Source organism: Phyllostomus discolor, chromosome 6 (assembly GCF_004126475.2).
Source record: "Phyllostomus discolor isolate MPI-MPIP mPhyDis1 chromosome 6, mPhyDis1.pri.v3, whole genome shotgun sequence".
NCBI classification, from domain to species: domain Eukaryota; kingdom Metazoa; phylum Chordata; class Mammalia; order Chiroptera; family Phyllostomidae; genus Phyllostomus; species Phyllostomus discolor.
Window position 1 is genome coordinate 80316312 of NC_040908.2, and position 18937 is coordinate 80335248.

Here is an 18937-nt window from a genome sequence, read left to right on the forward strand (position 1 = left end):
AGTTTTGTCATTTTGTTATGTCTGGAGCAAGGTGTAGAAAATACAAACAAGGCAAGAATGGAGTGCATGCACAGTGCGGGCAGCCCAATGATGCAATCCTGGAAGTGAGGTCAGGGCTCTTGTGGTGCTGGGTAGTTACTACCAGCATCTGTGGTACCATACCACCCTGAATATGCCCAATCTCATTTGATCTGGAAAACTAAATGGATTGGTCCTCATTAGTACTTGAATGGGAGACCACCAAGGAATACTGGGTGCTGTAGGCTTTTGTATACCTTTCCTTTTGCCACTGCCCAGTAACGCTGCTCCTTCCAAATACCACTTGCTCCTTCTCCCTCTGTGGTCACCCTGCACAGAGGAAAAGTACCAAAAATAACAAGCAAAAAGAAGATTAGAATGCTACACATTCTCTAATGCATGCAAGCAAATGCTTTACAAGACTTGTAGTCAATAGGTTGCTCCAATGCTTCATGCAATTGCCATTCAGCACCGTGCTGTTTCAGTAAATAGAACACATACAGTATGCTTTCAATAAATGGGACTCACACACATTGAGAATGTGTACAGTAATATGTTTCTCCAGACTTGTAAAAGTGACATTTTTAACTAGCTAGCTTTCAAGAAACATACTGTTAAACACAAAGTATTCTTTTCATATACTGAACTCAAATCTTACAATACAGGCAGTAAAGTTTTTAAGAAAATTTTGTTATCAAATGATACTAAAGATACTTATCCCTATATTTTCTGTAATGAAGATCATAAACTGACCTGACTAGTAATTAGGTTCTTTTGTTGTTGTTGTTGTTGCTTCTTTAATCTTCTTTAATTTTTTTAATATATTTTATTGATTATGCTATTACAGTTGTCCCATTTCCCCCTTCACTCCCCTCCCCCGTGCCCCCTCTCCCACCCACCTTCCCCCCCTTTAGTCCATGTCCATATGTGATACTTATAAGTTCTTTAGCTTCTACATTTCCCGTACTATTCTTGCCCTCCCCCGATCTATTTTCAACCTACATTCTATGCTACTTATTCTCTATACCTTTTCCCCCTCTCTCCTCCTCCCATCCCTACTGCTAGCCCCCCCTTGTGCCCTCTATTTCTGTGGTTCTGTTCCTATTCTAGTTGTTTACTTAGTTTCTTTTGGTTTTGCTTTAGGTGTGGTTGTTAATAATTGTGAGTTTGCTGTCCTTTTACTATACATGTCTTTTCTTTATCTTCTTTTCTTAGATAAGTCCCTTTAACATTTCATAAAATAAGGGCTTGGTGACGATGAACTCCTTTAACTTGACCTTATCTGAGAAGCACTTTATCTGCCCTTCCATTCTAAATGAGAGCTTTGCTGGATAGAGCAATCTGGGATGTAGGTCCTTGTCTTTCATGACTTGGAATATTTCTTTCCAGCCCCTTCTTGCCTGTAAGGTCTCTTTTGAGAAATCAGCTGACAGTCTGATGGGAACTCCTTTGTAGGTTACTGTCCCCTTATCTCTTGCTGCTTCTAGGATTCTCTCCTTCGTTTTTACCTTGGCTAATGTAATTATGATGTGCCTTGGTGCCTTGGTTTCTTCTTGGGTCCAACTTCTTTGGGGCTCTCTGAGCTTCTTGGATTTCTTGGAAGACTGTTCCCTTTGTCAGATTGGGGAAGTTCTCCTTTATTATTTGTTCAAATACGTGCTCAATCTGTTGCTTTTCCCCTTCCCCTTCTGGTACCCCTATAATTCGGATGTTGGAACGTTTAAAGGTGTCCTCGATGGTCTTAAGCTTTTCTTCGATTTTTTGAATTCTTATTTCATCATGCTCTCCTGCTTGGTTGATTCTATCTTCCTTCTGGTCCACTGTGTTGTTTTGAGATTCAGATTCCTTCCTTTCACAATTGGTTCTTCTCCGTGTGTCTTCCTGCATCCCTTTTATGGTAATCTGCATTTTTTCATGTAATTTGGATCCAAAATCCACCAGTTCCGTGAGCTTCCTGATCACCAGTGTTTTGAACTGTGCATCTGATAGATTGGCTATTTCTTGGTCACTCAAAAGGATGAGTCCTGGGGGTCTGATCTGTTCTGCTGGGAACATATCTTACGTCTTTCCCCGTCTCTCCTATTATTTTACTTATTTATTTATTTTTTCTCCGGTCTGGTCGCTCTTGTTACAGTGGGGGGCGGAGCCTTAGGTGTTCACTGGTGCTGGGCGCCCCAGTCACTAGCTTGTGACGTTATATGTGGGGGCAGGGGCGGGAGCCGGGACAGGAGGGATCAATGGTGACCCTTCCGTTCTCCTGGAGTCAGACACTTCCCTGGGCTTCTGGGCTGTGAGCTCTGCCCTGATCCCCAGTCGCTGCCCCACTGATTCCCCCAGCCGCTGCTTGCATACTCAGGGATCACCGCTACACCACTGCGCTCGCTCCTGCATCCCGGATTGCTGTCGCGCGGCTTCTGCGCCAAATTTCCCCCGACCTCCGCGCGCCTGCGACCCGCGCCAGCCCCACGCCTGCTCACTCGGCTCGTAGTCCCCTACCAGCCTGGATGTATGGGTCTACTTCAACTTCTAGGCTGTCCGTCTTCCATTTAGATAAATCCTCTGACAGTTCTGATATTATGACTGCAAATCATTGTTGTAAATTATTGTTGCTTTGTTCTTGGTTGTGCGAGGAGGTATGGTGCGCCCACCTATTCCTCCATCTTCTAATCTTCTTTAATTTTTAATATTTTATTGATTATGCTATTACAACTGTCTCATTACCCCCCTCAATCTGCCTCTACCCTGCACACCCTCCCCCATCCACATTCTCCCCTCTAGTTTATGTCCATGTGTCCTAAGTTCTTTAGCTTCTACATTTCCCATACTATTCTTGCCCTCCCTCTCTCTATTTTCTACCTACTATCTATGCTACTTATTCTCTGTACCTTTTCCCCCCATCTCCTCGTCCCACTCCCCTGTTGCTAACTCTCCATGTGATCTCCATTTCTGTGCTTCTGTTCCTGTTCTAGTTGTTTGCTTAGTTTGCTTTTGTTTCTGGTTTAGGTGTGGTTGTCAATAATTGTGAGTTTGTGGTCATTTTACTACATGTTTTTTGTCTTCTTTTTCTTAGATAAGTCCCTTTAACATTTCATAAAATAAGGGCTTGGTGATGATGAACTCCTTTAACTTGACCTTATCTGAGAAGCACTTTATCTGCCCTTCCATTCTAAATGAAAGCTTTGCTGGATGGAGCAATTTTGGATGTAGGTCCTTGCCTTTCATGACTTGGAATACTTCTTTCTATCCCCTTCTTGCCTGCAAGATTTCTTTTGAGAAATCAGCTGACAGTCTGATGGGAACTCCTTTGTAGGTGGTTGCCTCCTTATCTCTTGCTACTTCTAGGATTCTCTCCTTCATTTTTTCCTTGGCTAATGTAATTATAATGTGCCTTGGTGTGTTCGTCCTTGGGTCCAACTTCTTTGGGACTCTCTGAGCTTCCTGGACTTCCTGGAAGTCTGTTTCCTTTGCCAGATTGGGGAAGTTTTCCTTTATTATTTGTTCAAATAACTTTTCCACTTATTGCTCTTCCTCTTCTCCTTCTGGTACCCTTATAATTTGGATGTTGGAACGTTTAAAGATGCGCCGGAGGTTCCTAAGCCTCTCCTCATTTTTTTTTTTGAATTCTTATTTCTTCATTCTTTTCTGTGTGGTTGTTTCTTTCTTCCTTCTGGCCCTTTCCACTGATGTGAGACCCAGCTTTCTTTCCATCACTATTGGTTCCCTGTACATTTTTCTTCATTTCACTTATTGTAGCCTTCATTTTTTCATCTAATTTGTGATCAAAATCAACCAATTCTGCGAGCATCCTGATCACCAGTGTTTTGAACTGTGCATCTGATAGGTTGGCTATCTCTTGGTTGCTTAAAAGAATGGATTCTAGGGCTTTCATTTGTTCTTCTGTTTGAGCCATCTTTTGGGGGGGTGGTCTGGTCATGCTTGTTAAGTATTATGGGTGGAGTTTTAGGTGTTCACCAGGGTGAGGCAACCCAGTAGCTGGGTTGTGATGCTGTATGTGGGGATGGGGTCCGAGAGGGAACAATGGCACTTGCTCCACTTTCTGCCAATTTCAGTCCCTTCCTCAGCTCCCCCAAGCAAACTGGACCTTTCTGGTGCTGATTCCCATGTGGGTGGGCTTGTGCACCCCATAGGTCTTTCCAACAACTTCTCCCATGAGGCTGGGAGTCTCTCCCTGTGCATCAACCCCCACAGGTATTTACAATCAGTGTCCCAAGGCTCTATTTCGCAGCATTGGGATCCTGGGTTGCATGCAGTGCCTTGCTTCACAAAGGCCGCCTCGCTGGGTCTGCCAGTTGCCACCCCTCAGTCGGGGTTTGCCAGCCTCCACTTGCGCGCCCAGGGTCTTCCCACTGCTGTCTTACTCATCCAGTCCCAATGCTCTTTGTGCCGTGCAACCCCTCTCTGCCTGGCTTCCCGACTCCACCCCTCCTACCAGTCTAGATGAACATGTCTATTTTAACTCCTTGGTTGTTTGCCTTCCATACAGTTCAATTTTCTGTCAGTTCTGGTTGTTATTCTGTTTCTAAATTGTTGTCCCTATCTTGCGAGGAGGCACAGCATGTCTACCTATGCCTCCATCTTGGCCGGAAGTAGTAGTAATTAGGTTCTTAAACAGTTATTTACAAATGGCATTTGACACAGTGCTTATTCAGTGAGTGCATGTATTAACATAGGGTCTGATTTGTAAGGCATGTTTTTCTAAGCAGCTACTTGCAAACTGTATTTATTGCAAGACCCCAAGACATGAGACCTCAAGACATAAGACCCAAGGACTACTACACCCAAGGCTACAACACCTGAGAGACTTCTGGTCAAGATATAGGCATACGTAGACACTCTGTGCCTCCTTGCACAACCAAAAGGACAACAACAAATTTAAACACAAAAAACCAGAACTGCCAGAAAATCGAACTATGGAAGTCCAACAACCAAGGAGTTAAAGAAGAAACATTCATTCAGACCAAAAGGAGTGGTGGAGACAGGCAGCTGGGCAGAGAGGACTCACGTCAAGGCAAGGGCTGGAGGACCGGGTGGGGCAGGGCTGCGACTGGTGGGCAAGGCAGCAGCTGGTGGACCCAGTGAGGCGGTGGATTGCAGACCAGGCAGTCCCACATTCACATGCAAATAAACCAGGAGGAACAACTGGGGAGTGAGACAGACCACACAACCCAGGCTTTATTACAGGAAAATAAAGCCTCAAACCTCCGATTGAAAACACTTGTAGGGCTAATTTCCTTTTGAAATGGTTGTGTCTGAGCTGAATTTTTAAAGACATCCAAGGAAGGATGTAGTTGTAGGTTTGGTATTCAGATTAAAAGGAAGCATACATCTGAGTTATTTGCATCTAGGTGGTGGTTGAAGTAATGAGCATGGATACATTTATTCACTGTAAATATGTACCTATTAGGGCCCAGTTTGTCAGCTTTAAGTTCAATTGTAACAGAAACCAAATAATATAGAAGTTTACTTCTCTCACAAGTCAAGAGGTAGACAGTCCAAGGTATGTATGACAGTCATGCGATCACAAGATCCTCAGGTATTACCTCCCCCCAGATTTCAGCTCCACAATTCCTGGGGTCAGACCCTCCTATTCACAGCAAAACTCCAGTTTGCTCATCCATGCTCCAAGCCTCAGAACTGAGGAAGGGTAGAGCACACCAACTGTCTTGAAGGAAATTTCCTCAAAGCTAACATACAACTCTTCAATTTGCGTGCTACTGGCCATAACTTAATCCTGTGGTCAACACTTAGCTGCCAGTGAGGCTTGGAAAAGTACTCTATGCAAGCAGCCATGTGCTGAGCAGAATCTTGGATTTTCAGCAGGTGAAAACGGGGTAGGATGAATATCCTCTACCAACCACTCCCTGCTAAAATTTCAGGATGCAGTAGAAAATAAGACAGTAAAAGTGACAATGCCCTTCCAGCCAGAGGCCACCAGGAACAGCACACCTATAGTCAAACAAAGTTTGGTTTATTAACTCTAAAGACGTTATCTCATTACAAGGGTTAGGGTCTGCGTTAGGTGATTGGGGGAAGGTTCAAGAAAGAGAGGATTTGTTCTACATTGAGAACTCTTGGGAACTAGAGGCAAGTCTACATTGAACATCTTATCTCATCTAGAAGGGAGGAAAAATACCTTGCCTGGTGTGCTCAGTGGATTGAGCATTGGCCTGCACACCAGTAGGGGGCGCACAAGAGGTAACCACACATTGATGTTTCACTTTCTCCCTCCCTTCCCCTCTGTCTAAATAAATAAATTAATTAAATCCTTTAAAAAAATAAAAAGAAAGAAAACACTTGTGGGGGTTGAGGAGGCAGAAGAAACTCCCAGCCTCACAGGAGAGTTCCTTGGAGAGATCCACGGGGTCCTAGAATGTGTAGAGACCCACCCACCTGGGAATCAGCACCAAAAGGGCTCAGTTTGATTGTGGGTAGCAGGGGAAGTGACTAAAAACTGGCAAAGAGCAGAACAAGCACCATTGTTCCCTCTTGAACCCTTCCCCAACACACAGCATCATAACGCAGCAACGTGAGTTGCCCTGCCCTGGTGATCACCTAAGGCTCCACCACTTACTACATAACAGGTATGCTGAGACAAAAAAAAAAAAAAATGGCCCAAATGAAAGATCAAATCAAAGCTCCAGAAAAAAATACAACTAAGTGATAAAGCAATAGCCAACCTATCAGATGCATGGCTCAAAACACTGATAATCAGGATGCTCACAAAATTGGTTGAATATAGTCACAAAGTAGATGAAAAAATGAAGGCTATGCTAAGTGAAATAAAGGAAAATGTGCAGGGAATCAACAGTGACAGGAAGGGAACAGAGACTCAAATCAACAGTGCAGACCAGAAGGAAGAAAGAAACATTCAACCAGAACAGAATGAAGAAACAAGAATTCAAAAAAATGAGGAGAGGCTTAGGAACCTGCAGCACATCCTTAAACATTCCAACACCTGAATTATAAAGTACCAGAAGAAGAAGAGGGAGAACAAGAAATTGAAAACTTATTTGATCAAATAATAAAGGAGAACTTCCCCAATCTGGTAAAAGACACAGACTTCCAGGAAGTCCAGGAAGCTCAGAGAGTCCCAAATACGTTGGACCCAAAGAAGCACACACCAAGGCACATCACAATTACATTACCCAAGATTAAAGATAAGGAGAGAATCTTAAAAGCATAAAGAGAAAAGGAGACAGTTACCTACAAAAGAGTGTCCATAAGACTGTCAGCTAATTTCTCAAAAGAAACCTTACAGGCAAGAGGGGCTGAAAAAAACTGTTTCAAGTCATGAAAGATAAGGACTTGTATCCAAGATTCTTCTATCCAGCAAAGCTATCATTTAGAATGGAAGGGCAGATAAAGTGTTCCCCAGATAAGGTCAAGTTAAAGGAGTTCGTCATCACCAAGACCTTATTATATGATATGTTAAAGACTTATCATAGAAAAAGACTTATCTAAGAAAAAAGATCAAACCTATGAACAGTAAAATGACAACAAACTCACAACTATCAACAACTGAACCTAAAACAAAAACAAACTAAGCAAAAAACCAGAACAGGAACAGAACCACAGAAATGGAGATTACATGGAGGGTTATCAGTAGGGGAGTGGGTGGGAAGAGAGGGGGAAAAGGTACAGAGAACAAGTAGCATAGATGGTAGGTAGAAGATAGACACAGGGAGGTTAAGAATAGTATAGGAAATGGAGAAGCCAAAAACCTTATATGTATGACCCATGAACATGAACCGGGGGGTGGGCAATGCAGGTGGGAGATGGGGTGCAGGGTGGAGGGGAATAAAGGGGGGAAATGGGACACCTGTAATGGTATAATCAGTAAAATATATTTTTAAGAAGATAAGAGAGGACTTCCGGCAAGATGGAGGAATAGGTGGTCGCACCGTACCTCCTCGTACAACCAAGATTAGAAAACCAATAATTTACAACAATAATTTACAGTCAGCATAACACCCAGATCCGGCAGAGGATTTATCTGAATGGAAGTCGGGCAGCCAAGAAGTTGAAGTAGACGCGTTCGTCCGGACTGGTAGGAGAAGACGAGCCGGCGGGCGTGGGGCTGGCTCAGGTCGGCGGCGCGCGGAGGTCGGGGGAAGGTTTGGCGCGAAATCGGTGCAAAAGCCATCGGGCGCGTAAGAAGGCAGTGGTGATCCCTGAGTACGCAAGCTGCGGCTGGCAGACCCAGAGGGGCAGCGATTGTGGACCAGGGCAGAACTCGCGGCCCGGAAGCCCAGACAAGGGTCTGAGTCCAGGGGAACGGAACTACCGCCATTGTTTTCTCCCGCCCCGCCCCGCCCCGCCCCCACATATAACGTCACAATCTAGCGACTGGGGTGCCCAGCCCCGGTGAGCACCTAAGGCTCCGCCCCCCACCGTAACAAAAGCAACCAGACCAGAAAAAAAAAAAAAGGAGAGACAGGGGGGGGGAAAAAAAAACCATGTTTTCAACAGAGCAGATCAGTCCCCCAGGACTCATCCTTTTGAGCGACCAAGAATTAGCCAATCTATCAGATGCGCAGTTCAAAACACTGGTGATCAGAAAGCTCACGGAACTGGTGGATTTTGGACGAAATTTAGATGAACGAATGCAGAGTACCATAAAACAGATGCAGGAAGACATGCGGAGAAGAGCCAATAGTGAAAGGAAGGAATATGAGTCTCAAAACAATACAGTGGACCAGAAAGAAGATAGAATCAACCAAGCAGGAAAGCATGATGAAATAAGAATTCAGAAAATTGAGGAAAAGATTAAGAGCATCCAAGACACCTTTAAATGTTCCAATATCCGAATTATAGGGGTACCAGAAGGGGAAGGGGAAAAGCAACAGATTGAGCACGTATTTGAACAAATAATAAAGGAGAACTTCCCCAATCTGGCAAAGGGAACAGTCTTCCAAGAAATCCAAGAAGCTCAGAGAGCCCCAAAGAAGTTGGACCCAAGAAGAAACACACCAAGGCACATCATCATTACATTAGCCAAGGTAAAAACGAAGGAGAGAATCCTAGAAGCAGCAAGAGGTAAGGGGACAGTCACCTACAAAGGAGTTCCCATCAGACTGTCAGCGGATTTCTCAAAAGAGACCTTACAGGCAAGAAGGGGCTGGAAAGAAATATTCCAAGCCATGAAAGACAAGGACCTACATCCCAGATTGCTCTATCCACCAAAGCTCTCATTTAGAATGGAAGGGCAGATAAAGTGCTTCTCAGATAAGGTCAAGTTAAAGGAGTTCATCATCACCAAGCCCTTATTTTATGAAATGCTAAAGGGACTTATCTAAGAAAAGAAGATAAAGAAAAGACATGTATAGTAAAAGGACAGCAAACTCACAAATATCAACAACCACACCTAAAGCAAAACCAAACAAACTAAGTAAACAATTAGAACAGGAACAGAACCACAGGAATGGAGGGAACATGGAGGGTTAGCAGCAGGAGGGTGGGAGGAGGAGAGAGGGGGAAAAGGTATAGAGAATAAGTAGCATAGAATGTAGGTTGAAAATAGATAGGGGGAGGGTAAGAATAGTACGGGAAATGTAGAAGCTAAAGAACTGATTAGTATGACACATGGACATGAACTAAAGGGGGAAATGTGGGTGGGAGGGGGTACAGGGTGGAGGGGAGAGAAGGGGGGAAATGGGACAACTGTAATAGCATAATCAATAAAATATATTAAAAAAAAAGAAGATAAGAATTCCTTCTTTTTTACTACTGCATAGTATTCCATTGTGTAAATGTACCACAGCTTTTTAACCCATTCATCTACTGATGGGCTGTTTCCAAATCTTGACTATTGTAAATAACACTTCTGTGAACATAGGGGTGCATATATTCTTTTGAATTGGTGTTTTGGGATTCTTTGGATATATTCCCAGAAATGGAATCTCTGGGCCAAAAGGCAGTTCCAATTTTGACTTCGTAAGGGAACATCCATACTGTTTTATAGAGTGGTTGCACCAGTTTGCATTCCCACCAGCAGTGCACTGGGGTTCCCTTTTCTCCACACCCTTGCCAGCATTTGTTTGTTCATTTATTAATAATCACCGTTTTGGCAGGTATGAGTTTCATTGTGGTTTTAATTTGCATCTCTGATTGCTAGTTACGTTGAGCATTTTTTCATATGTCTGTGGGTTCTCCGTATGTCCTCCTTGGAGAAGTGTCTTCTCAGGCCCTTTGTCCATTTTTTTTCATTGGTTTTCTGTCCTGCTGGTGTTGAGATGTATGAGTTCTTTATATATTTTGGAGATTAAACCCTTGTCCAGTGTATCATTGGCAAATATGTTCTCTCATACAGTGGGTTCCCTTTTCATTCTTCAGATGGTTTCTTTTGCTGTGCAGAAGCTTTTTAACTTGATGTAGTCCCATTTATTTATTTTTTCCTTTACTTCCCTTGACCAAGGAGCTATATTGGCAAAAATATTACAATGCAAGATATCTGAAATTTTACTGTCAATGTCTTCCTCTAGGAGTTTCATGATATCATGAATTATATTTGTCTTCAACACATTTTGAGTTTATTCTGGTGTGTTGTATAAGTTGGTGGTCTAGTTTCTTTTTTTTTTTTTTTGCATGTACTAGTCCAATTCTCCCAACAGTATTTATTGGAGAGACTGTCTTTACTTCATTGTATGCTCTGCCTCCTTTGTCAAATTAATTGACCACAAAGATGTGGGTTTATTTCTGGGCTCTCTATTCTCTTCCATTCATCTATGTGTCTGCCCTGATGCCAGTATCAGACAGTTTTTATTAAAGTGGCCTTTTAATATAGTTTGATATCAGGTATTGTGATCCCTCCAACTTTGTTCTTCTTTCTCTAGATTGCTGAGGCTATATACATGGTCTTTTTTGGTTTTCCATATAAATATTTATAATATTTGGTCTAGGTCTGTGAAATATGCCATCAGTATTTTAATAGGAATTGCATTGAATCTATAGATTGGTTAGTATAGATCTTTTAATGATGTTAATTCTTCCAATCATGAACAGAGTATATGCTTCCATTTATTTGTACCTTTCTCAATTTATTTCTTCAGTGTCCTGTAGCTTTCTGAGTACGGGTCTTTTACCTCCTTGGTTAAATTTATTCTTAGGTACTTTATTGTAGCAATAGTAAATGGGATCATTTTATTCGTTTTTCTTTCTGATAGTTCAATATTGGTGTATAAAATGCCATTGATTTCTGAATATTGACTTCATATGCAGCTACTTTGCCAAATTCATTGATGAAGGGGGTACTCAAAAGAAACTAGAATTATCTTCTAGAGGGAAGACCCCTAGTAGTAAAGCCTTCTCTCACTAGGTAGTTCTTCTAGGAACCCATCTGTATCAGTGTACCAGCTGGTGTTGTTGTGAGAGGCTGCATTCGGCTTCAGTGAATTTTTTTAAAGACTCTTTCAACACATTTGCTCATTTCATGATGGATGATTTATGGGCACACTTGCCCACAATGCACTGAGTGTTCAGCAGTTCTTGACCAAGACTAGTATGACCCACATGTCATACCCTCCCAATTCACCCCATCTCACCCCCAGTGACTTTTTTTTTTGTTTCCCTGGATGAAAAAGGTCATTAAAGGGAAACATTGAGCTGATATGGAAGAGGTAAGACCAAAAAAATGGCAGAAACACAAAAAGACATCAAAATCAGTGAGTTCAAAACTGTTTTGAGCAGTGGAAAAAAACATCTTGATAGATATGTTGCTTCAAATGGAGAGTGCTTTGAAGGAGACTGAAGTATAAATATGTAAGAATAAGTACACATTTTTTATAAATGAATTTTGGGGATTTTTTTTGGGGGGGGGTCCCTCCTCATATTAGGTCAAATCATTTTTTGGTGGAGCCTGTAGGGTTTTCTATGTACAATATCATGTCATCTGCAAATAATGACAGCTTTACATTCTCTTTTCCTACTTGGAAACCTTTTATATCTTTTTCTTGTCTGATCACTGTGGCTAGGACTGAGTACTCTGTTGGATAGGAGTGGTGAAAGCAGACACCCCACGTCTTGTTCCTGATTTTAAGGGAAACACTTTTCATTTTTGTCCATTGAGTTTGATGTTGGCAGTAGGTTTTTGTATATGGCATCTATTATGTTGAAGTATGCTCCCTCTAGTCCCACTTTGCTGAGTGTTTTTTTATCATAAACGGATGCTGGATTTTATCAAATGCTTTTTCTGTATCTATTGACATGGTCATGTGTTTTTTATCTTTCATTATGTTTATATGGTGTATCACAATTATTGATTTGGGAAAACTGTACCATTCTCACATCCCTGGAATAAATCTCACTTGATCATGGTGCATGATCTTTTTAATGGACTGCCGGATCCAGTTTTGCTAATATTTTGTTGGGGATCTCATTGATGTCCCATTTGTTATTTAATAACATGCTATTTAGTCTCCCTGTATTTGAATGATTTTGAGGGTTTTTGTTTTTTTACTGAGATTGATTTCTAGTTTCACACCATTGTGATCTGAGAAAATGTTTTATACAATTTCCATTTTCTTTAGTTTATTGGGACTTATTTTGTGTCTTACCATGTGATCCATCTTTGGACATGATCCATGTGCACTTTAGAAGAACCTGTATTGTGATACTTTGGGATGAAAAGTTCTGTAAATATTAATTAACTCCATTTGATCTAGTGTGTCATTTAAGGTCACTGTTTCCTTGTTGTTTTTTGTCTGGAAGATCTATCCAGTAGTGACAGTGAGGTGTTAAAATCCCCTACAATGACTGTATTGCTATTAATCTCTTCCTTAAAGTCCACCAAAATTTTATTTATATATTTGGGTGTTCCTACATTGGGTACATATATGTCTAAAAAGGTTATATCCTCTTGTTGAGTTTCTTCCTTTAGTATTATGTAGTGACCCTGTTTATGTTTTTATGGCCTTTGTTTTTAGGTCTACTTTGTCAGACAGGAGTATGCTATCCCAGCCTTTTTTTTTTTAATCTCTATTTGCATGGGATATTTTTTCATCCTTTTGCTTTTAGCCTGTGGAAATTTCTTGTTCTGAGGTGGGTCTCTTGTAGACAGCATATATATGGGTCATGCTTTCTTATCCATTCTGCTACCATACGTCTTTTGATTGGAGCATTTAATCCATTTACATCTAAAGTTATTATTGATAGTTACTTGTTACCATTTTAATTATATATAAATTATATATATAGAATTTTATTGATTATGCTGTTACAGTTGTCCCACTTTTTCTCCCCTTTATTCCCCTTTGCCCAGTACCCACCTCCCACCAGCATTCCCCACCTTAGTTCATGTCCATGGGTCATAGTTCTTTGGCTTCTCCATTTCCCATACTATTCTTAACCTCCCCCTGTCTATTTTGTACCTATCATTTATGCTTCTTATTCCCTGTACCTTTTCCCCATTTTTCCCCTCCCCCCTCCCCACTGATAAGCCTCCATGTAATCTCCATTTCTGTGATTCTGTTCCTGTTCTAGTTCATTTTTGTTTTTCTTGTTCTAGGTTTGGTTGTTGATAGTTGTGAGTTTGTTTTCATTTTATTGTTCATATTTTTAATCTTCTTCTTTTTCTTAGACAAGTCCCTTTAGCATATCATATAATAAGGTCTTGGTGATGATGAACTCCTTTAACTTGACCTTATCTGAGAAGCACTTGATCTACCCTTCCATTCAAAATGATAGCTTTGCTGGATAGAGCAATCTTGGATGTAGGTCCTTGCCTTCCATGACTTGGAATACTTCTTTCCAGCCCCTTCTTCCTACAAGGTTTCTTTTGAGAAATCAGTTGACAGTCTTATGGGAACTCCTTTGTAGGTAACTGTCTCCTTTTCTCTTGCTGCTTTTAAGATTCCCTCATCTTTAATCTTGGGTAATGTAATTGTGATGTGCCTTGGTGTGTGCTTCCTTGGGTCCAACTTCTTTGGGACTCTCTGAGCTTCCTGGACTTCCTGGAAGTCTATTTCCTTTACCACATTAAGGAAGTTCTCCTTCATTATTTTTTCAAATAAGTTTTCAATTTCTTGTTCTTCCTCTTCTCCTTCTAGCACCCTTATGATTTGGATGTTGGAATGTTTAAAGTTGTCCCATAGTTTCCTAAGCCCCTCCTCATTTTTTTGAATTCTTGTTTCTTCATTCTGCTCTGGTTGAATGTTTATTTCTTCCTTGTGGTCCAAACTGTTGATTTGAGTCCCAGTTTCCTTCCCATCACTGTTGGTTGCCTGTACATTTTGCTTTATTTCACTTTACATAGCCCTCACTTATTCCTCTGTTTTGCGACCATATTCAACCATTCTGTGGGCATCCTGATTATCAGTGTTTTGAACCATGCATCTGATAGGTTAGCTATTGCTTCATCACTTAGTTGTATCTTTTCTAGAGCTTTGACCTGATCTTTCATTTGGGCCATATTTTTTTTTGTCTTCATGCACCTGTACTCTGCTTTAGGTATTCACCAGGGTGGAGTATTCCACATTGTTGTGTTGATGCTGTATGTGGCAGAGGGACCTGAGAGAGAACAATGCTGCTTGCTTGGCTCTGGGCTGTCTTTCAGTCACTTCCTCTGCTACACACAAGTAAATTGGGTCCTTCTGGTGCTGATTTCCAGGTGGGTGCCTTTGTGTACATTCTAGAACTCTGTGGGTCTCTCCAACAAAATCTCCAGTGAGGTTGGGAATTTCTCCCACCACCTCAACCCCCAAAGGTTTATTCAGTCAGAGGTTTTGATGCTTTATTTCCCCATGCTGGAACCCTGGGTTGCAGTCTTTCTCATTCCCCTCTTGTTCCACTCAGTTTATCTGTATGCAAGTCTGGGACCAACCATTCTGCCAGCCACTGCCTCACCTGGTCCTCCAGCTACTGCCTTGCTGCACATCCTCTCCACCCAAGCTGCCTATTTCTGCCCCTCATACCAGTTTGGATGAATGTTTCTTCTTTAACTCCTTGGTTTTTGAACTTCCATACAGTTCAATTTTCTGGCAGTTCTGATTGTTTTTCTTTTTAAATTTGCTGTTGTCTTTCTTTTGGCTGTGTGAGGAGGCGAAGTCTATCTGCCTACACCTCCATATTGGCCAGAAGTCTTACTTTTTTATGCCTATGTTGCTCTATATATATTATTTTTTTCTTCTTAAAGCATTTCCTGTAACATATCTTGCAATGCTGGTTTGGTATTAATAAACTCCTTTAACCTTTTTTTTGTCTGAAAAGCTCTTTATTTTGCCTTCAGTCTTAAGTGATAGCCTTGCTAGAGTAGTCTTGATGGTCAACACTTGCTTTTCATTACTTTGGATACTTCATGCCAATCCCTTCTGTTCTGAAGTGTTTCTGTTGAGAAATCAGCTGACAGTTTTGTTGGAGTTCTCTTGTAGGTAGCTGTTTGTTTCTCTCCTGTGGACTTTAAGATTCTCTCTATGTCTTTCAACTTTGCCATCATAATTATGATGTGCCCTGGATCTCTTTGGGTTTCTCTTGATTGGGACCCTCTGTGCTTCCTGAACTTGTGTGACATTTTTCTTCACCAGGTTAAGGAATTTTCTATCATTTTTTTTCTTCAAGTAGGTTTTCTATTCCTTGCTCACTTTCTTCTTCTGGTATCCCTATGATGTGGATATTGTTATGTTTTATGTTGTCCCAAAGTTCCCTTAAACCATCCTTGTTCTTTTTAAGTCTTTTCTTTTTGTTGCTCTGATTGTGTGTTTTTACTACCTTGTCTTCCAAATTGCTGATTCTGTCCTACGCTTCATGCTTTTAACCCCTTCTGATGCATTCTTCATTTCAGGTATTGTGTTTTTCATTTCCAGCTGGTTCTTATTCATGATTTCTATGTTATTTTCATGCTGATGTAGTTCCCCCTAAGTTCCTCATAGTTCTAAGTTCCTTGAGTATCCTTATAACCATTACTTTGAACTCTATGTTTGATCATTTGTTTGCCTCAATTTCAATTAGCTCATTTTCTGGAGATTCCACCTTTTCTTTCATTTGGGCTCTTTTCTCTGTCTTCCTATTTTAGCTGATTCTTTTGGTTTCAATATGTATTCAATAGATCTGGCTTGATTCCCTGGGTCTTTGTGGGTTGGCATTATGTAGTTGGCATTATGAAGTAGGAGTCCTGCGGGACTCAGTGGTGCAGTCTCCTTGATACCCTAGCTGGATGCTCTAGAAATGCCCCTTGGGCAATTAATGTGGGCTCTCCAATTTTATTTTGGTCTTGATTTTTGTTGGCCTATTCATTGGTGGGTTCTTGCCTCCAGCTAGCTGACTGAGAGGCTCAACCCCCACCACATCTTGTACAGTGTTGTACCAGTGCTAACAGAACAAAGTAAAACAAAAACAGAAAACAAAATCCACACAAGGAAAAAAAAAATCAATGATAAAAAAAAAACAAAGAGCAATAAAAATGGAAAGAGAAGTAGAATACAGTAAGACCAAAGAAAAGAAAAATGATTAGGTAGAATAGAGGGAGGAGAAACCATGAGTAAGGAATAGACACAGGGAATTGCCACAAAAGAACAAAGAAAAAATAAAATTAAAAATATAAGAAAAGGAAAAAGGCAAAATAGAGTAATAAAAGGGAAGAGTAAAATACAAAATTTGAATGAAAAAAAGTAAAAAGGTCTAGGAAAGAAAAAGTAATGAAAATAATGAAACAGTACAGAGTGGAATTCATCTCAGCAAAGTTTAGTGCTTGCCTGCTGGGCTCTCCCTGTGGATACAGCTCTGGTGTTGTCTGAAACTGGCACAAGCCGTCAGATGCTGTGCACATCTAGTCTCAGCAGCCTGTTCAAAGTTACAAGCGATCCACAGTTTGTGGCTGATTCCTCCAGGTCTCACTGCTCTGTAAGTCTGGCTTTTTATCATGGGTGGGTCACCTGATGACCAAAGGCACTGCAGGAATCACCTCTACCTGGCTCTGCATATGGTCCTGCCATTAGTCTTAGTCTAGCCACTGGCCCTTCTGTTTCTCAGAGGGTTTTTGGTGAAATCAGAATGAGACCCCTGAATCTCCTGCAGGAGGTGCTATTCAGACTTCAGAGATGGTGAGTGTGTTCTCCCATCCCAGTGCCACACATCTGAGTCTTTCTCAGAATGTCCCTTAACTCATGCTGGACATGGTGGCATATGCCTGTAGTCCCAGCTATTTGGGAGGCTGAGGCAGGAGGATTGCTTGAGCCCAGGAGTTATGGGCTGTAGTGAGCTATGCAGGGTGTCTGCACCAAGTTCAGCATCAATATGGTGACCTCCTGGGAGCATTGGGTGGAGAGGGTGATGGGCACCAGGTTGCCTAAGGAGGGGTAAAACAGCCCAGGTCAGAAACAGAATGCCCCTGAACTCAGGACAAAGCCTCTAGTAGAATAGTGTGTGGGGCCTCCAGATCCCAGAGTTTGGGTCTGCCTGAGACCTAGACAGCATTCCTAGGCTCTCCCATGAGGGAGAAGTGCCAGTCTGGTTCCCAGGAAAGTGTATGGAATGGCCATCCCCTAAAGCCAGTCTTTCACAACCCTGAGTCTATGTTGCTATCTCCTCAGCAGGGAATAAGATGCATGTTGGGGAAAAGTAAGAAAGAATGGGGGCAGGGAAGATGTAGGGTGTAGCAAGTAGGATTCCAAATGATGAGGGTAGGAGGCTTTCTGAGAGTGAGGCTAGCAATTATCCACAAGGTAGGGTAATTGTTTTTCCCCTGGAAGGGACTCACTCTTCTCAAGAAAAATGGCTGCTGCAGTATCATGTTATATCCTAGCACCGGGAACCCAGCATCCATTCCCCCACACCCCTCTCCCCAAGCTTCCCACTCCAGACTCTCTTCACATGACTCCAGATTGTGCTGCCCTCCCTTTGTCTGATCCCAGGGTGGGTGGCTGGGAATGCAAACCTGTGCATTGGCCCCTTAGAAGAAAAACAGGGGGAAATGTTGCTTTATCTCCAGTGGGCTCTGCCTCTCTTCAGTGGGCCTAAATACCTACAACCTTTCACCACTGGATGTTGCATGGGTGGGTGGTTCCAGCACTGATGCTCTGTGCTTGGGACCCTGGTTGGAGGTCCAGGCTTCATTCCTCTCCCCTGGAAGCTCCCACAGGTATGCGGGAAATTTGACTGCCACCTGTGAAAGCAGTGCGGTCCCCTTTTGTGTTCCTGCCCTTTCTACTGATCTTGATGTAAGTTCTACCCATCCTTGGTTAAGTATCTCCCCTTAAGGTAGTCTTTAGTTGCTTATTTCAGGTGGATGTTCCCCTTCTGTTTTTATTTTGTTTGATTCTGGGAGGCAGTGTGAGATAAATTCTCCTACTCCGCTGCCATCTTGCTGCTCCTCTTTGTATCCTATTCTTTTAATATTTTGACTGTACTATTCCATTTTCTTCTGTCCTGAAAAGTTTCTATTGAAAAGTCTCAGGGGGGTTCCCTTGTATGTAACTTGTCTTTTCTCTTGCTTTTTTTTATCCTTACCCAAGAACATTTTTTTTCATTGCTTTTTAGAGAGGAAGACAGAGAAATGTCAATGCAAGAAAGAAGCATTGATTGGTTGCCTCCTATACACACCTGGTGGACCAAGGACCAAACCTGCAATCTAGGTACGTGCCCTAATTGGAAATCAAACCCACAACCTTTCAGTTATGGGACGATGCTCCAACCAAGCCACACCAGAGAGGGCTTTCCCTTGCTGCTTTTAAAATTCTTTCCATCTTTGACTTTCAACAATTGAATTATAATGTGTGTTGGTGTAGCCCTATTCAAAATCTCAACCTGTTTGGGATTTTTTTTTTTGGCCTCTTGAGTCTGGATATTTTTCTCTCCCCAAGTTTGGGGATTTTTCAGCTATTATTGCTTTAAGTACACTTTATGTCTCTCTGTCTCCTCTCCTTCTGGAATTCCCATTGCAAATACTGGTGGTTTCTATTGTGTCCTACAA